Genomic DNA, 19238 nt, shown 5'->3' with positions numbered 1-19238 from the left:
TAGAAATTGTTGTAACTTTATAAAAATTAAATCTAAAACCAATTATATTAACTATCATTTTATCTTTACTTTCCGAACAAACCTGATAAAATAAAATATTTTTATATTTTTAACTAATAACTAATAACTATGTAATAATTATGCTATAAACAGTGGAACTAAAAGGAAATAAAATGTTTTTGACTTACAGAAATTTTAAACTAACTAAAGTTTTCAAGTTATTAAGGTTTTAAGAAAAAAATTGTATGATTTAAATGTCTAGTATTCAATATTGTATAATATTCATTATTCAATCACAGCGACTATTTTAATATAGTTTGAAAAATCAAAAACTTAAAATAAACATAATGATACAGATATTACATAATTATTGATTAGTGACTAAACTACCATGTCCATAACCATACTATTATACGTTTACCGATCATTGAAGATCTAAGTCAGGATATCATAATAAATATTACTTATATCAACCTTTGGCGAAACCCCGAAAAATTATTGCATCATAGATAATATGGAGTAGATTTATATTTGCTGTAATAATAGAATCTTCCATAGCAATCTCATTAAGGAAAACATTTTAAAACGATTGTATTATTTATTACGTTATGTCATCATCATCAATTCATCTTACCGTTAAATACTGTGATGTGATATTAAACATCACTTTGTGAAATTCCATATTTTCATTAAAATAGACTGTTCAATAATATTATTACATTATGTCAATTATTTTTAGATATCGGCTTTTCCTTTTAATAATTACACCACAATTTGATTGTACAGTACAGCTATACCAAAGATGCTCGAGGCAAAACAGTCGTTATAATTTCGTTGTTAATGTTTACGAACATGTTCTACAAAATTAAGCTTTTATTTTATAAATTTGTATTTTAGTTTAAAATTAATTAACCTAACAAGGCGTTTAATCATCTCAAAATCTTAACTCAATAATATTTTAAGCGGGTATTTAATAATTAGGTATGTAGATATAAACGTGTTACTCTTATAGAATGTATATTGACGTAAAAGTCGAAAGTAAATAATTTGCACAATGTATTTTAATCGTCATATTACATAAATATTTACCTACCTACTTATTAGTATACACTATACACTGTAACAAATTCTTACTACATCTTTAGTTAGAATATTCAATAGGTAATAGGTATACGTAAGAATTATTTTATTTTTAATAATGAAAATAACATTCATAAAATAAGTCTGAGTCTGTTCTCAGTAAAAATGTACTAAATAGTTTTATTTTGTTTTGTAATATAATTTTTGGATCTGAAATATAAAATAACAAATTTAAAATTCATAAGTTTATTATTCAACTTTTTCTAACGATATTAAACTTTCTATTGAATTATGACAAGTTTTACTTCACTTCATTAAGCATAATACTATATGTAAAATTCACCATTTTAAGTTTATGAGTTATGTTTATATCATGTGAATTCCACTGATGCGTTTTATCGACTTGAAATATTCTGCAGTGTCATTCGATACCTACCTAATTACATTTAAACGAGTATAAACATACATTTAAAAAAATATCATGCTGAAAATTAAATTGATCAGCATTTTATACTGGCAAGGTTCATGTTTATTATTATAGATCAAAATATAGTATCAGTGGAATTTTCACGTTTTTACAGCTAAACAAATTAATGAAATCTACTAACAAAAATATATTATACTTCGTGGTGTTTACAATAGCTAACTTAAATTAATAAATGTATAAATTATTCATAAGTTAATATTTAATATTAGAATAATCAGTGGTAGTCAAACTGGGGGGGATAGATCCCCCCAGAGGCGGATCCAGAAATTCATCGAGGGGGGGGGTAATTAAAATATATCCATCAGATACTATTCATACCTAGTTAATAACATACTTATTAATATAAACATTAATTACTTATATTATTTACTTATTTTAATATTCAACATTTAGAATTTATTCTTACAAACTGGTATCAATGACACCATTTTTATACTTTTATAAATTTATAAAATTTAAATATAATAAGCTCAAGTGAGGGTATTTACCCTTTTACCCTTCCCTTGGATCCACCACTGCCCCCTCATGATTTTTTTCTTTAACATTAATAACAATTAAATTTACGTATATTGACATATTTTAATATAATGTTAATATATTAAATTTTGTTTTATTTTTTTCTCAAAACAATGCCTATGAGCGTATAATATTATTATCTAGATTCTAGACTCATTCCAGGAACAAGGCTATTATTATTATTTATTATTATTATTAATATTTAGTGATTTATACAAAATATACGAGAATTACCTCGCTCGATGATCGTGAATATTCAATAATAACACTCCTCAATTGTTATAAATAAAGTACTTACTTATTTACTTAAATTAAAAAAAAATAGATATTAGACATAAGTGCTAAATGCATAACCATAAATTATATTTTAATGATTAAGTAGTGTATATTAAAAAATCAGCCCCCCCCCATGACAAAATTATTTGACCACCACTGAGAATAATAGTATGTGAATCAATAATTAAAAACAAAAATTTACAATATCCTAATTATTGTAAAAGTTCATAAATTATTTTATTTGTTACTTTATAATTTTTTTTTTTTGTATTATTTATTATTATTATTTTGTTTTGTTTATTTTTAATTATTTTAATATTACCCGAGGATCACCAAAGGCCAAAACTTATACATAGCTATATTAAATACGATTTGTATTATCTAAATTCGCTCGAGTTTAAATTAATCAATCTCATCTCTAACGTTTTCCATTTTGTTTCAGTTTAATGTATAATACAAATTCAATTACAGTTGTAAATTTTACGAATTTATACTTATTAGTTCTGAATATATTTTTGATGTAAACAAACAAAAACTGTAGACGGATTCAAGAACTGCTTAAAAGATGACATAAATCTAATACCGATATTAAATCAAATCATAAAATAACAGTAACAATAATGTTCTTTTAATATTTGTTTTTTTATTAAATATATTTATAAAAAAATATAGATAAATGCTATATTTTGGTACTATTGAAAGGTTGAAATTCAATGTTTAATAAGGAATTACAATGCAATTATGCAAAATCAATTTTCTATCAAATAGATTTTCTCATTTCATTGTAATTTAAAAACCAATAACCGTAGATACTTGAACACTAATGTTGTTGATACAAGTGTCGAAGTCACAAATTATTTTGTAGTTAAAAACTTAAAAATATTAAATTTTTTTTAATTAAGACTTGAAAATTTAATTCAAGACTCTTCATAAGTAGCTTATATTAGAACCAAAAATCTAAAAAATCTAAACATATTTTTATTATGTACTTAACAATGTCAACGACATTTTCAAATCATTTAGAGTCATTTTATTTTATTGTAATTTATACCACGAATCTACCTGTAGGAACTAATTATTAAAATAAATTTAAAATATTAAGGATAAAAAAAAACTTTAAAAGAAGAAAATTGTACACTAAAAATGAAATTGCGTTTTTAGATAAACATTTGAACATTTGAAAAAAACGACAATCGGAAATTTTGTAGACATTGTGTGTGTTCCGAAAATCGTAAATGAAGACTTTAAAAATTGTTGAATTAATCACTTCATCTGTTGGAGTAAGTATTTCCGTTGCAAAAGCATTAAATGTTCAGCCAAAAATTGTTAATAATCCTAGGGAAATAGTGGCTGAATTGCTATCACTTCAAAACAAGAGATCTATGTTTGAAAATGTTAAAAAAATCACATTTGACCGTAACAGCTGTTAATTCAAATTGTAGTAATATTAAAATCTACACAAACGATCATCTAACTTATTTTAATAGAAATTTATTCTTCAAAACTAGAACTTATGCTCATGATTCAGAGTACAAGTATATGTATGATTTAAGAATTCTAAAATTTTTATTAAAAAAAAAAATAAAATACGAAAGCCTTAATAGTTAATGAAGAGTACGCTTTATCTAAGTTAAAATGAAAAAAATCATAGCTTTAAATTTTTTTATTTGTATTTTTTCTTATATATTAATGGAGAATTTTTCAAATTTAAGTGGATTTCTTAGCTATAAAACAAATTAATACGCATATTTTTCTGAATTTTTGCATTTTAATAAAATTACTTATAATAATAATGTTAATATTTCGAGTTGTAACATTAGGAGTGTACTCTAACTTTAATAAATTAGCTCTATTTTTAGAAAATAATCTAAATAGTGAAAAAATCAATGTAAAGATACTAACAGTTAGTAACTAACTAAAACTTTTCATGATCCTCTGAGTCCCTGCATGTGCTTATTCTATTGATGTTTATAAATTATATTTTTTAACCATAAATTGAAATCAAAATTATGCTATTATTATTTTTGTTAAAAACAAATATAAGGCAGACTTTTTTGATTATAATTTTTCTGAAACTAATATTGGTAATCTCTCATCACTTGTGCTAAACCTAATAATAAAGATATAATCAAAACTATAATTAGTAATGACCAGCTATTATACGATACTAACAATGATCCGAAACATAAGGAAACTAAAATTAGGTGGCTAATATTTTCAATAAATTCTTTATCGATGTAAGTAAAAATTTAGCTGAAATTCTTTTAGTTTTTCTGTTAAAATAATGTAATATTGTCACTACTCAATAAAACATATGATACTAAAAATACTTCATTTGATAATTTTTTTTCTAAAAAAAAAACAAACTCGGATGTCATAAACATAATTAATAATTGTAAAAAACAACACTGCTGTAGATTTCGCTAAGATAACGATTAAACTATAAACATACATAATTTACAACTTAAGCATACATGAATGTACCTTTCTAGAACATCTTAAAGTTACGGTCAAAGCTGAGGAGTGAAAAAATATTAAAACTTATAGGCAAATATCCTCGTTCAGTAATTTTGCAAAAATACTTAAAAAAATAATTAAAATTAGATTAATCTTGTGGGAAGAGGAAAATAAGCTCCTGACAGAAAATAAATTAATTTGGATTGAGATAATGTATAGGTACTGAGTTGCTCTATTTAATTCGAATCACAATATTTATAATGAGTTAGATAACAGCAACAAGATGATGCGGTATTCTTGGAATTAGCCAAGTTTTTTGATACTATGAACTAAGAAATTATATTACAGATATTGCCTAATTTCGATTATAAATTCTACAAGCTTAAAGGTCTGGTACTCTGGTACCTAAGCAAACAACGCATATATATTTTGCCTTGTATCAATAAATATATAAATATGTGCAATTAGCATGGGATGGTTTAGCTGATAATATTCTTCACAAATAATTACAAATAAACTAGAATAATATAATTCTAATTTATCTAAAAGAAATGGTCTTTACAAGGATCAACAAGACTAAATTGTAGGGAATTTGGTGTACTATCTATTAAATTTATTCTCTATAAAAATGTTGCCACTGTGTTTATTTTTAAAAATTTAATCAATGGTAATGCTTACAATTTTTTTGAGTGAAAAGGAGAAAGTTGACTATATAATATTCCTATTAAATATACCTGGATAATCCTTTGTTAACTCTTTTGGGACCGTTTTTAAATTTCATACAATTAAAGTTTTTAAAATAATAGTTATGTTTCAAATAATAATGTTAAAAAAAACTCGTTTATGACTAGTAAGTTTAAGTCATTAATATATTTATATTTATTTTAATTTCGGTAAAATGTTTTTATTTATTTGTATTATAATTTTTTCTTTTTGCTGTTCTTTCTTTTTTAATTACATTCCCGTAATTTATTAATTATTTATTGTTACTATATATTTTTAACGCAAGCTTCTAGCTTAAAAAAATATATATAACCGTGTTAGCTATACTATTGTAATTATATATTTTTTATTTCATGATGATTTTATAAAAATATATAAATACATTTTGAGAAACCATTTGAAATTGATATGAGAAATTATTATTTTTATTTAATTGAAGGAACAGCATAGTTGGTTCAAAGTACTAAATCGAAATATGCTAAACTTAACAAACAATTTTAGCATATTTAGTCTAGCCGTCAGACATTAGACAAAAGAACAATCGATTAATAAAGTAAAGACGAATGTTGGATGTAAGTTTGAATACCAACTATACACACCAACTAGCCTATGCAATATTAATTACAAGCGTAATGCTATTCACATTTTCAATACAATATATTAATATGTAATTTACTTATTAAGCAACTTCATTGAGTAGATAAATCAAGCTATAAAGCATAATATAACTATTAATAATAAGTTAACTAATATACAAATACACAAACAATTAATGATCCGCTAGTTGTACGTTTGTAAGCCTATAATCAAAACTAAGGGGGCTAAGCCTTCTCAAATATAAAATTAGCCCCCTCTAGTTAATCTTAATGTATTTAATATTAGGTATATAATTACGTCAAAGAAAACCGGCTTTATCTAATACTGTAGTTGTAGAATATAATATAATGTATATTTATTTTTCTGTTTTAAAGTGCTTATCGGAATAAACAAAAAAAGGACAGCGGAAGTATATATATGACCTATAGTATAAATATAAACCAAATGTGGCCCGGAGTTTGAAAAAGGTTGAGTACGCTGACCTATATGGGCTAATGGTTTGTGGCTTGTCCAAGCCCGGATTAAGACATCTAGATGCCTAGGAACGGTTAGCTGGTCGTGGGCTCCAATCAATGGAAAAAATTATAGTCGTTTTATCCGCTGTTTAAGAATTAACTTGTAATAATTTAAAAATTTAAAATTTTGAGGTTTCTCAAAAATAATTTAATTTAATTTTTTTTCAATAATTAAAAAAAACGAATTGGTATCTATCGTAAATATAGCGCAAGAGTCTAAAAATTATACATAAAAAAAAAATTTAATATTGATTAGTACAAAAATATTCAATTATCAATTCTTTTTGCCACACCCTGTGAAACATATTTAACCGTATATAAATGATAATTAAACAATAAGTCAATAAATAATAAATAAATAATAGGTTTTATGTTTATATAATATTTAAAAATGTATAAGATAATTAATATGTGTGTGGCGTACATTTAAATGGATTCTACCCCCAAGTCTTCACATTGGTTCTTCCAGATTTGTGGAGGTACACATCATATTATAATTACTCACTGCTAAGAAATAAATTCAGTAATATTATCATTAAAATACCTACGTATAATATAAAATACAAAAATGTTATCTTTTTTTCAATAATATAATTAATTAGTTTTAATACTTTGATTTTATAAAATGTATAATATAATGTCAATGAACTAATTAAGTAACAAGTGACTATACCGTATGGAAAAAAAGACCAATAGGCATAAGTGTTTATTTTTTGAACATAATACTATCGATTCTATACATTAGTACGTAAATCATAATATTTTAAACAAAATAATTTAATTTATAAGTAAAAAACCTAAAAAGGTATATTTATTTTTATTAATTAATAAACTGAATTGATAAAAATATATTCTTTATTTAAAAAATAACTAGAAATAATTAATGAATAAATTTATTAATATATTTATTTATCTATTAAGTTCAAAATTTTCCATCGTTTAGTATTTTTTAAATATATTTATATATTATGTAAACATTTCTTTCAAAAAATTACAGGATTCTTTTATTAAACTTTAAAATTAAATTGTATATGTTTTCCTTTTTTTTCTCTGAACTGAAGTGTTTTTTTACTTCAAATATTGGTAAATGTTTATTATCTATTGAATAATGCATAGGTATACAAATTATGTTTATTCAAATTATTAATACTAAAATAGTAATTTAAAAAGTATCGATTAGTACACGGATTTCTAATAATTTATGATAGAACCTAGATAATGCAATTAATATATTAATTTGTTATAGAAATGATTTTTTCTAAATTTTAAACGGAGTGATAAATGTATTGAATTTAGAATGATATGTTTTTTTCTATTATCATGATAATAGTGCACTTTTTGGGGCATTAAAAATACTATGATTATCAACTTAGAGGGTGATTCCTGGTAGTATTAATATATTTGGTACTTTGGGATTGTTAAAAGTATATAAATAAATTTGTCATAATAATCGGGAAAAACAAAAAAAAAACTTAAGAAAAACGGTAATTTTTACACCAAACCAGTTAATGTAATAAAATACTATAAAAAAACGATTTCTTTATTTTATATTAAATCTTATACGAAAAACCATAAAATTGAAAATTTTTACATAGAGGTTTATATTATCAATATCTTTACATGACATAATTTTCAAAATATTTTGACTGCTCAAGACTATTGAAAATTTCAATTAGTTTTTTGTTTTTTTTTTTTTTTTTTTTTATTGCCGATAAAACATTTTTAACTCAGTCAACAATTTTACAAATTTCAATAATTTCGCATAAGTTTTTATTAATAGGAATTAAAAAAAGATGAACGTAAATTCACAAACATTTTTTATACGCGCTTGAAGTTTTGAAGAAAAATAACGGATTTCGTCAAAATCGTATAACTTAGCAAATTATTTTATAATTAAAAATTCATATTATTAATTACTGAGATTTGAAATATTAATACAAGGTTTCTTATAAGTTTTTAAACCTATATTTAAAAAAAATGTCTATTGAAATCCAAATTAATTTTTTATGAGTGTTTAAAGTTTAAATTTTTACGACAATGCATCATTTCGCTGGTAAAATAACTATTTTTCCTCAAAATATTTGTAATTAATATTTGTAATTTAAAAAACATTAACGGTAGATGGGCACTTTTCACCAAATATTTATATTAACGTTTTATATACAATACCTTTATGGTTTAATTTTCAAAATATTTTGACTCTTTAGAATTATTGGAAGACATTTTTTTTAGTTTTTTTCTATTTATGTTAATAACATTTTTTTATTGTTCAAAAATTTTGAAAATTTAATACAAGACCCAACAACAGTTATTTTTATACTTGTAAAAAAATATTAAAAATACATAGGTAGGTAGGTACATTTCATTTTTGTATATTTGTTTAAAGTTATAAAAATCACGATAATTTACAAACTACGTGTATTTTGTAATAATGAATTAAAATTTTTTCAATTTTTATAGCTAAGATTTGACAATTTAATACAATACTCTCCTTCCAAGTGTTTCATACTGAAACTAAATAAATACACAATTACTTTATGTCGATATTAGGGTAAAATTATATTAATTATTTTGTCATAATTTAAAAGCATTATTTTAACCTCGTGTGCCCTAAACTTTTCAAATATTAAGAAATAATATAATATGTAGTTTAATTTTAAGATATTACCTATTTATACCATACCTAAGTCATAAACCTATTAACCTTATATAGCGATAAGGTGGCATTGACTCAAAAGTTATAATATCAATAACATGATTTGTTATGAATTATAATTTATATTTATTATTTTATTATTATAACAAGTAAAATAAACTAATAATACAATATAATAAATTAAATATGTTCACAAAAATTAGATCAATCTACCGCTATACTAACAGTAAAATCAAAAAACATAGCATGAAATATATTTGATGTTATAGGATAACAGAATCATTTTTCGTAAACAATGATATATCATTGAATTCAAATTTATTACAGTCACTGTACTGTATTACTGTAATGATCGAGTTACTGTCACTCGATACCTACTGTACAGTAGAGCGGTACCCACTTGCTCATCTTTTTTTTATTCTAATTTTGAAGAAAGTGTTTCGTCACATTTTCTGTGTGTGGGCGGATATTATTGTGGATGAAAATAATATCACGGCTATGCGTACCTCGCCGCTTATTCTTTTTTGCATGACTGAGTTTTTAAGTGTCTCGGAATAAACATTTGCATTAATTGTTGTTTGACCTCTTGATGAAAAATCCATTAGCAAAACTGCCGAAACTCTTCGTCTGCTCCAAAATACCGTATACATGATTTTCTGAGTTGCCAATGTGTATTATTTGCCTTTTTTCGTTGATGGCGTTGTTGTAGGCTTTCAATCCAGGCAGGCTATCATTTTGATAGGGGTGACATGATACAGGATACCTAGATCTCATCCCCTGTTAGTTAACTATACGACTTAAACAATCAACGCTATCTTCATTATATCGTGACAAAAACTAAAGTACATTGCCTAGACTTTTCACTTTGTTTATCTGTAAGAATTTTTGGCACACAATTTTCGAAAATTCAATTCATGGAAAATAGTGACGTCATGGTGAATCTCATGTTTTTTAAATTTTCTTTTCAACTTCACGCATCAAATAATCATTAACCAAGTATGGTCGACCAGTTCGTTCTTCGTCGTGAACGGCCTTCATTGAAAAGCCGCACCCATCTTCTATAACCATTGAATCACTCAAAACATTTTTTCCGTAAACTTCACAAATTTAATTATGGATATCCACTAGTTTAGTATTCTTTACATTCAAAAACAAATCATCGACCATAACTTATATATAAAGGGATTTTCAATTTTTTTTTTTTTTTATTAATTTAAAATCTCACCACGTTGCGTGCGATTAAGAAATAGTTTTCACAATGATTTAACAATGTCCCCAATAAGTTAACGAAATAGTCGAAAATCACAATAATTAAAACAATACTATAGATAAAATAAAAATAAAAAATGGAACTTACTTTCTGGACGCACCTACCTCGTATTATATATGTACGGAAATATCTAACAATATAAATCACCAAGAATTTATATGATATGATTGTTCTCAAAATTCAATCATATTTAATAAAATGTGATATTAAAATAAAAAAATGATATGGAGTACAATAAATTGTTTTAAGATAATTATTTATATAAGTTATACATCGCAATAGATGTATGCACTTTTTATACTCAAAATAATATTATGTGGACTGCATAACGCACAATTGAGATAATTCGATTTTTTTGCACAACATTTTACGTTGAATACAACTATTCAAATAAGTTGTATTTTTAATTATTTTATGTACTAATCGAATGTTGTTATGAATGTAACTATAAATGTAGCTTACAGGCCTTACAAATTAAATAGTATTATTTACTAGGTATTAGTGTAATATATGTTTGTCTATGGTATGTATACGTATAACCGTTATAAATTAAAATCATATTACATTAATATTGTATTTTAACCGTTGTATCTACTAATACATAATAATATATGCATATCATATATGTATGTAGATATACCATACTAAGTTTTATAAGCCACTCAAAGTTCATGTTATTGTACGAGATATTAAGACACTAATATAACTTTGTTATTTCAATAATTAAAAATATACATTACAATAATTATTTTTCAAAACATGCGCTTATAATTAAATTTATGTTTGTATTCTTTTATTATGAAACATGGTGGATGGTGAATTTTAAACTTGTGTTGGCATTAAACATTAAGTTAAAAAATATAAACCTTAATACTGATAATTCATAAATCATAATCATCCATGTGAACTGTTGACATTCCGAGGAAAATTCCTTAAGTCGTTTTGTAAAAATAAACATAACTACTTATTTTAGCGGCATTAGCGGCTTTTCTCTACGGACACAGAATTTATATGGAAAATTAGATTCGTCTAGCATCATTATTTTCGTTTATTAAAAATAGTATAACCTAAATATTATTTAAGAGACTAGATTTTGTTCTCTATGTCATCTGATAATTTTTTAAAGCAAGATCCCGAAATTAAATGTATTAAATATTTGTTTATATTCCAAGGCATGAATTGTCTCAACATCTTTGCATAATCGTTGTGTAAGATGTAAAAAAATGTTTCTAACCACCGGTAAGAATTCATCTTTTTCACAAGTATATCTTCAACGTATAAGTTTTTACGAGATTTCTCGCTCAAATTCACGTTTAATAATATACCAAGTAATTGTGTATTCATAAATAGTCGTCAGTCGATGGCCGTTGTTGTGTCGGAAGCTTAATTACATACGAACCCGTAGCTGATTGACATACGTAAATTACAAATATTGTTTATTAATTTATATTTATTATATTATAATATGCATTTTGACCGATGGATATATTCGATATATATATTAGTCATGTCAATAATGATAAAACAAACAATAAAAGCAATTACCTACATCGAAATCAAAAATATAACTTGGAAGAACTTATCCTAAAGTAATGATTGAATTCGATTTTGAATGGGCATATTATATTTTGCCCTCAGGTATATTTATTTTCGAATAGAAAAAAAATCAAAAAAGTAGATAATAATTGTAGTAACATTAATAATATAATCTCCGTAATTGAAACTAAAAACATTATTAAACTATAAAAATCAAAAATAAATCACAAACGTAATCTAATAAGGCTATAACTATAATAGATTTATATTTGCTAAGTTACTACCTACATATCATTTAAGAATATTTTTTTTTTTTTAGAATACCTTCATCTTATTAAACAAACCTAAATTATATAATTAAAATGTGTGATTAGTATTGGGTTATAATGACTAAATTATCAAATAGTTTTCTAAGAAATATCAAAATTTTAAAATTTAAATCGCTCTCTTCTTTATGAAGGTAATATATAAATATAATTATTATTAAATTTATGCATCAAAAATTAGTTAAATGCCAAAATGTCTACATCATTCTTTTTATTCAGTCTACAAACCACATCAAGCTAAGCTAATGACAATTTTTTGAAATAAAATAATATAGGATTATATTTAATAGATTATTTTTCAAATGTAAATTGGTATAATGTTAATGAATTTATATTCATATCAAAAAAAAAAAAAAAAAATAGAAGCAACTATAGAAAAAAGTGCTATGAATTAAAACTCAAATAACAACAGATTGTACTTTTTTCAATTTGGTGTTCTTTCTTTCTTTATTTTTTTTTTATAAAATTTGACATTTTTTTATCAAGACGATATTTTGACAGTTTTAAAAATATTATTCAGATTTTTACAATTATATACAATATATTTTTTAAAACTTTATTCTAATACAAATCATACAATATTATAGTCAAGATACTATTTTTCATTAATTGCGTACAATTTGTTGTTTTAAATGATATTTAACACAACATCCAGTCTTTGTAACTTATGATTTTATTATAATTTATAAATTATAAAATAGTTATTATTAAGTTTTTGTGATAGTTAATTAATAATTAATTGATGTTTTTATATTTATAATTTATTCCGACAAGAACAAAAAAGTTGCTACAGGTAACAGTTACTAGTATAATTTCAAAACGGTTTACGAAAATTAGACGATAGTAACGGCTGACAAAACAGATATTATACTAGTTTTCAGTTTTCTCGAAAACAAATTAACTACAGTCCAAAAACATTCATAAAGCAAAAACTATAAATAATAACATGATGTTTTTTATTTTGAATAAAATATGTGAAAATTAATGATAATTTGTAAATAATTTCGGTATTTAATAGATTATTATAGTTATTTTATAATATAAAACGCCGTAACAAGTCGATTACACAGATTACATACACATATACAACTAGTTATATCAATAACTAAACTATACTATAAAAAAAAACAAATTTTTAACCTTTATACCATTAGCAATTTTAATACTGGTGTGTTTATGATGTGAATTCTATACCTAATGTGTTACAAGTGATTTATTTTGATATTTTAAAAAGCTTAATACAAATATTTAAAGTAATTAATATATCGTATTTTTTTTAAACAGAATTTTCCTTAAATTAAAAAAGAAAGAGTTAAAAAAATACATATTCCAATATTTGACTTTTTAATTAAATTATTCTATATATATATATATATATATATTTATTATTTATATCAAATTGTTATTTATCAATACAAAAAAAAAATGATTTATCGTGATATTATTTTATTATTTAAGTTACCATAAATATATAATACATTTACATAAATTTCCTATCCATCTATCATGCAGAGAACGAGAATGTACATAAAATATGTAAATTAAAATAGAGCTGGAAAATGGATGGTTAATTTTGCAATGATTTATGTTAATACATTTCTTTTTATAATAACTCCAAAAATGTTTCAAAAATGTATCGAATAAAAAATAAGATGTTTTGAATATTTTCATAACATGTTTAAATTGCGGAAATATTAATACAAAACGGTATACCTACTAGTTGAATACAACGTTATTGAATACCTACTATATATATTATGCTGAACAACAGACTATTTATATTATTTTCAATAGTTGTATGATTATTCAACAAAAATAACATAATACTTTAAACAAAACTTTTAATTTGGATTGTATTTTGTAATCACTATTAAAAATTAAAAATATCAAGTTATATTTTCATTTATTTAGTTATTCGTTATGAATTCGTGATTAGAATTATTGGTGTTTGTAAATGGATAATATTTAACATTTTAAAACCATTTTCAGTTCTACAAATTAGTAATCTTACAATATCAATGTAATTTTTTTTATTTTTATAAACTTATTTGCAACCTACCTAGGTAGGGTTTTTAAATGGTTTATTTATATTTATTCGGTTCGTGTATTATTTTATAGTGCAACACGGTATCGTGTTCTAAATTTAAATCACATCGCTGGAGTTTTTCTTTCAGGAGATTTTCATTCCTGATTAAAAATTGTATAGTGTATGGATCGTTTGCAGTAGTACTTAGCGGTAAGCGATATCTATAATGGCCGATTCTAAATAAGACGGAAATGTCAACGGGGTGTAATCTTCAAATTTAATAAGTGAATTCGAACAGTTGACACGGTCATGACGATTCGTTAAAGACTAGGCGAGTGCACTAATGTTTTATTTTTAATCAGTTCGAATAGAGCAGGTTTTGAAAAGTAAAAAAAAAAAAATAGACATTAGCTTAATGGTTTTTCCTAAATACGTAAAACGTTAATGAATTAGAAACATTTTAGTTTTTAATCTTTTGGGCAGTTATGCGACGATCGATGTAAAAAAAAAAAAAAAAAAATAATACTTGTATTATACGAAGTATATCAAACACAAGAGCAGAAGTAAATTAAATTACCGAAATAATAGGTATGAGCGTGCCACAGTTGGGGTCCCGCGACTATCGCAGCGGCGGCGGCGGCGGCGGCAGCGGCGGTGGCGGCAGTTGGTGGCGGCGGACGACGACAACGACGACGACGACAGTTACGACGTCGCCTGTGGATGGTCAACCGCGAGACGCCGTACGATCGGCACTGCTGTTGGCGTGCATGCATGTATACTGAGCGCGGAAAAAACTGCCTCGGCAACCCGGCGAGACGCTGTGCCGGTGCGCGCGCGCGCGCTCGCTCGCGCGCCCTCAGAAAACGTATGCACGCGCCCTGCCGCGGCACCGTCACCCCCGCCGGCTCCACATCGCGACCGCCGCCCCACACGGCGATCCCTCCCCCCTCCCACACCCACTACCACCGTCGCCCCGGCACACCAACCCCTGAGCACAATACTCGACGACTTACGAGCGGGCGGCGATCGCGGGCCGCGGGCCGTGGCGCCGTCGGACCCGGTGCGTCGCGGGCGCCGTGCAACGCTAAATATTCCGATCCGTCTTGTGCCGTCTTATCTCGTGTGAGGCTGTTTGACGGTGCGAGAGATGTCGGCGTCGTATCGTCTGGGCGAGCGGCGGGGGTGGGGTGTCGTACCGTCGGGTAGATTCGCTGGTCGGGCGCGAGTGACTGTGGCGATGGTGATGGGGGGGGGGGGGTGCGTATTCGTTATCGGCGGCGACGATGATTGAAAGTTCGGAAAATGCGGACCACTACGCGCGGCCGGCGGTAAAAATGTAAAAATGTGAGAAAAAAAAAAAACTGTCACGACATGTGAACGCGTGCGGTCAGAGCGTCCGCGCGGCTGCGGTTCGTGTTGGGGTTTTATTCTCGAATTACGACAGCTCTGATCGAACGATTGGGCGTTGTTGGGTAGATAGGTACAGAGATACCGCGGTGAAGTTTTTATTACCGCTATTCGTATATATATATATGCGTGTGTATAGGAGACGACTACTTTGCGCTGTGGCAAATGGTAGGAGGTATGCTCGTTTAGAAACGCGCGCAAAGATGTAAACGTTCGTAATGGATTATTGTACATGGATACGCCATAAATTAAATCGTTTTTTGTTTTTTTTTTTTTTTTTTTTCTGTAAAACTAAGGTTTCTAAGTGTTTTATTAGCGCAGTGCGGTGTTAAACAGTGATATTTTAGTTTCGTTCACAGAAAATGTCGAATCAGATACCTAGGTATAATATTATATTGATATGTCTTTGAAATCATAAATATTTTCAACGGTATTAAAACGATTTTGTCACGAGCGGTGAAAGGACGAGGCTGAATTATTATTATTAACAATCACTCTGATTTTTGAAAATAATACTTGAGAGGACCTAGTACCCGCATGTGTCGTCTCCGTCTTACACACGTACGACATACCAAATTTTCGTTCACCAGTTTCAATGTTGTGCTGTCATTTTGGATATTAGAGCGAACTGACCTATTATACAATTTAAAGGTAAGATTATTATCTAGTGCTCCTAAAAGCCTTTTATTGATATTATTATTTTTAAGTAAGTTATGATCTTTTTAAAACTCTCCATTTTAAAACAATGAGGAAGTCACTGTAATGGATATTAATACCTATATGTTGAATTTGAATTTAATGATAATTCATTACATACGAAAAACCATTCTAAACGTACATTTCTATTAGCTTTTATCATTAAGTTTATCTCACCATATTTATTTATATTGACTATTGACTATTATTGTTAATTAATTTTCTAATAGTAATATACGGTATAAATAGGAAATAGCTTAAGAATTCTTCTAAAAGTTTTACAAAAAATATTATTAGGTACGTATAAAAAATATGATAATATATATAAAAATGTTAAGTCTCAATTAATATTTTTGAATTAGAAAAAAATAACTAAAATCGTTATTTATTATATACAATATACATATTCAATTTTTTAACAAAATAAACATTAAAATTGTTTAAAAAAATAATAATAATAAAATTGTACTTTTATACATTTATATTTTTGAGTTTCAGTAAAAATAAATATTACTTATGATGAACTTTCTATTGAATTGTCAAACTTTTTAAACGAAAATAGATTGTTTTATTTACATTTATAGAAAAAAAACTGTAAAAATGATTGAACAATTCAATAAATAGATCAAAAAGAGTCAAGTAGGTATGTACTATGTAGGACGTAGGTACGGTAATTTGTTTTAAAATGACAACAAAATCGATTTTGTCGTTGTTTTGCGTAAGAATTCTCATTTTTCTATAATTTTCTTTTATAGACCCTCTCATCCAAGTACCACCTACATTCACTTTTATATCAGAAAATATATTGAAGCTGTTGATTTAAGTATTTTACTGCTTCAAAAAGTAACAACAGATACAAAAATAAATAAATAAATTTAAAAAAAACATATAATCAATACATTTGCTCAGAATCTTAAACGTAACTTAATAGGTATTAATAGCATTAGTAATTAAATTATTAAATATACTTTATTGTCATATATGATAATGTTGTAAACAATATTTTAAAACCATTGAAAGTTTATGATTTTATAAATCACATATATGATAAAAAATAAAATTTTATCTTAAAAATTATTAATAGAGTTATCCGTTTAATGATTATGAAAAGAAAATTATCATTATTTACATTATTCTTTTTTTACATATGTGAATTCATTTAATACGTTGTTATAATATGTAAATATGATTATGAATATTAAAAATAATAGTGTTGTAAGTAGTTAAATATCCCTCTCCTCGTTTGACCGCCACTGACTAACGTTAATCGTTCTTTAATAATCATAATGAATACCCGTAATAATTATTATGACTTTTTATTTACTATTAAAAATTGTTGAATAATTTTATGAGTAACTATAAGAAATATCAAACATTATTTAACAGTGGATTTCATAAATTAATTAAAGTAAATTAATATCTAATTACTTTTTTTGATATTAACAGAAACAAAATAGTTTTAAACTGTAATTTAAACTTTTACCCTCGTTGCATAACCTAATTTAAAACCCATTGGCTCCAAATAAAATTATTATTAAATAATCCACATGAGTCAAATACGCAATACATTTTTATTTTTTATTTAATAATTGGTATGTCTTTATAGTAGATGTTGAAGAGGGTTGGGAGTAAGACTGAGCTATGAGGAACTTTGGCTTGTATATCGTGAGATTGGGATAAGTTGGTTTCTAGTCTTGTCGAAGGCTTAACGCAATACATGATATTAATAATAATATAAATTATAAATATCTATAAATCTATCATTATAGATTTATTTTAGATCCGTAGAAGACAATTTAATTATTGAATTTATAGTTACAAGAATTAGAAACACTTTATAACAATCTTAAATATAAAAATCCCTATAAAAAGAAAGTATAGACCAAGTACATTTATATCAACAAATCATATTGATTACCCTACGGTACCCGTTTTTTGAATGTAGGTATATTTACATGATTTGTCAAAGAACAAGTTCTATATTCAAAAAATATGAAAAAAAAAAAATTACAATGTCTTTTTGATTGTTATCAATTTATTGATATAAGAAAATTTTGAGAAAAGATACATTACATTTTCTATGACATAGTTATTTACAACACTAGATACTCACCCGTGAAACAATAATTTGTCGTAAAAAAATGTTTGATATTTTGTCGTCTTTCAAAAAAATTACGTATAAATACTATAAATAAATACTTGAAATTCTTACCAAATGTATATATTATCTTTTTTATACATAGTATAATTTCGACACTTTTTGAGCATTAAATAGGCATAACAATTTTTCATATTTTTTAAGTTACTTTTATACAATTATCGATAAAAAATTATTTACTTGGTTAAAATTCTGAAAAATGTAATACAAAATACCACAAAAGTTTTTCTTTTACTTGTATTAAAATATTAAGAATACGTTTATACGTACAATTATTTTTATGAGCATAATTTATAAAAAAAATTTCATTTATACTTAGTTTTTAAAATTTAATAAAAGATTCCTCATAAATGTAAAATTTAAAAAATATATAAACAGTTATATTATTAACTTTTATAAATATTGTAAGTTAAAATTTGGACGAAACTACTTATCATTGAATACAAATTTAACACATCCATAATAATGATTCTCTTGACACCGACAGAATGAAACCCACTACCCACTTGCTT

The 19238-nt window shown here is 25.6% G+C and overlaps 1 protein-coding gene across 1 annotated transcript in view; it reads right to left on the bottom strand.

Annotated features, from left to right (window-relative positions):
- Positions 1 to 15237, bottom strand: part of LOC132926791 (metabotropic glycine receptor) — a 32017-nt gene extending 16780 nt beyond the window's left edge. The window contains 1 exon segment of the mRNA XM_060991193.1: positions 15043 to 15237. The gene's annotated coding sequence lies outside the window, so the exon portion shown is untranslated.
- Positions 15238 to 19238: the final 4001 nt, after the last annotated feature.

The sequence above is a fragment of the Rhopalosiphum padi genome, chromosome 3 (genome assembly GCF_020882245.1).
Source record: "Rhopalosiphum padi isolate XX-2018 chromosome 3, ASM2088224v1, whole genome shotgun sequence".
Lineage (NCBI taxonomy): Eukaryota > Metazoa > Arthropoda > Insecta > Hemiptera > Aphididae > Rhopalosiphum > Rhopalosiphum padi.
The sequence above is the reverse complement of the archived record's forward strand: the minus strand, read 5'-3'. Positions and strand labels throughout refer to the sequence as shown.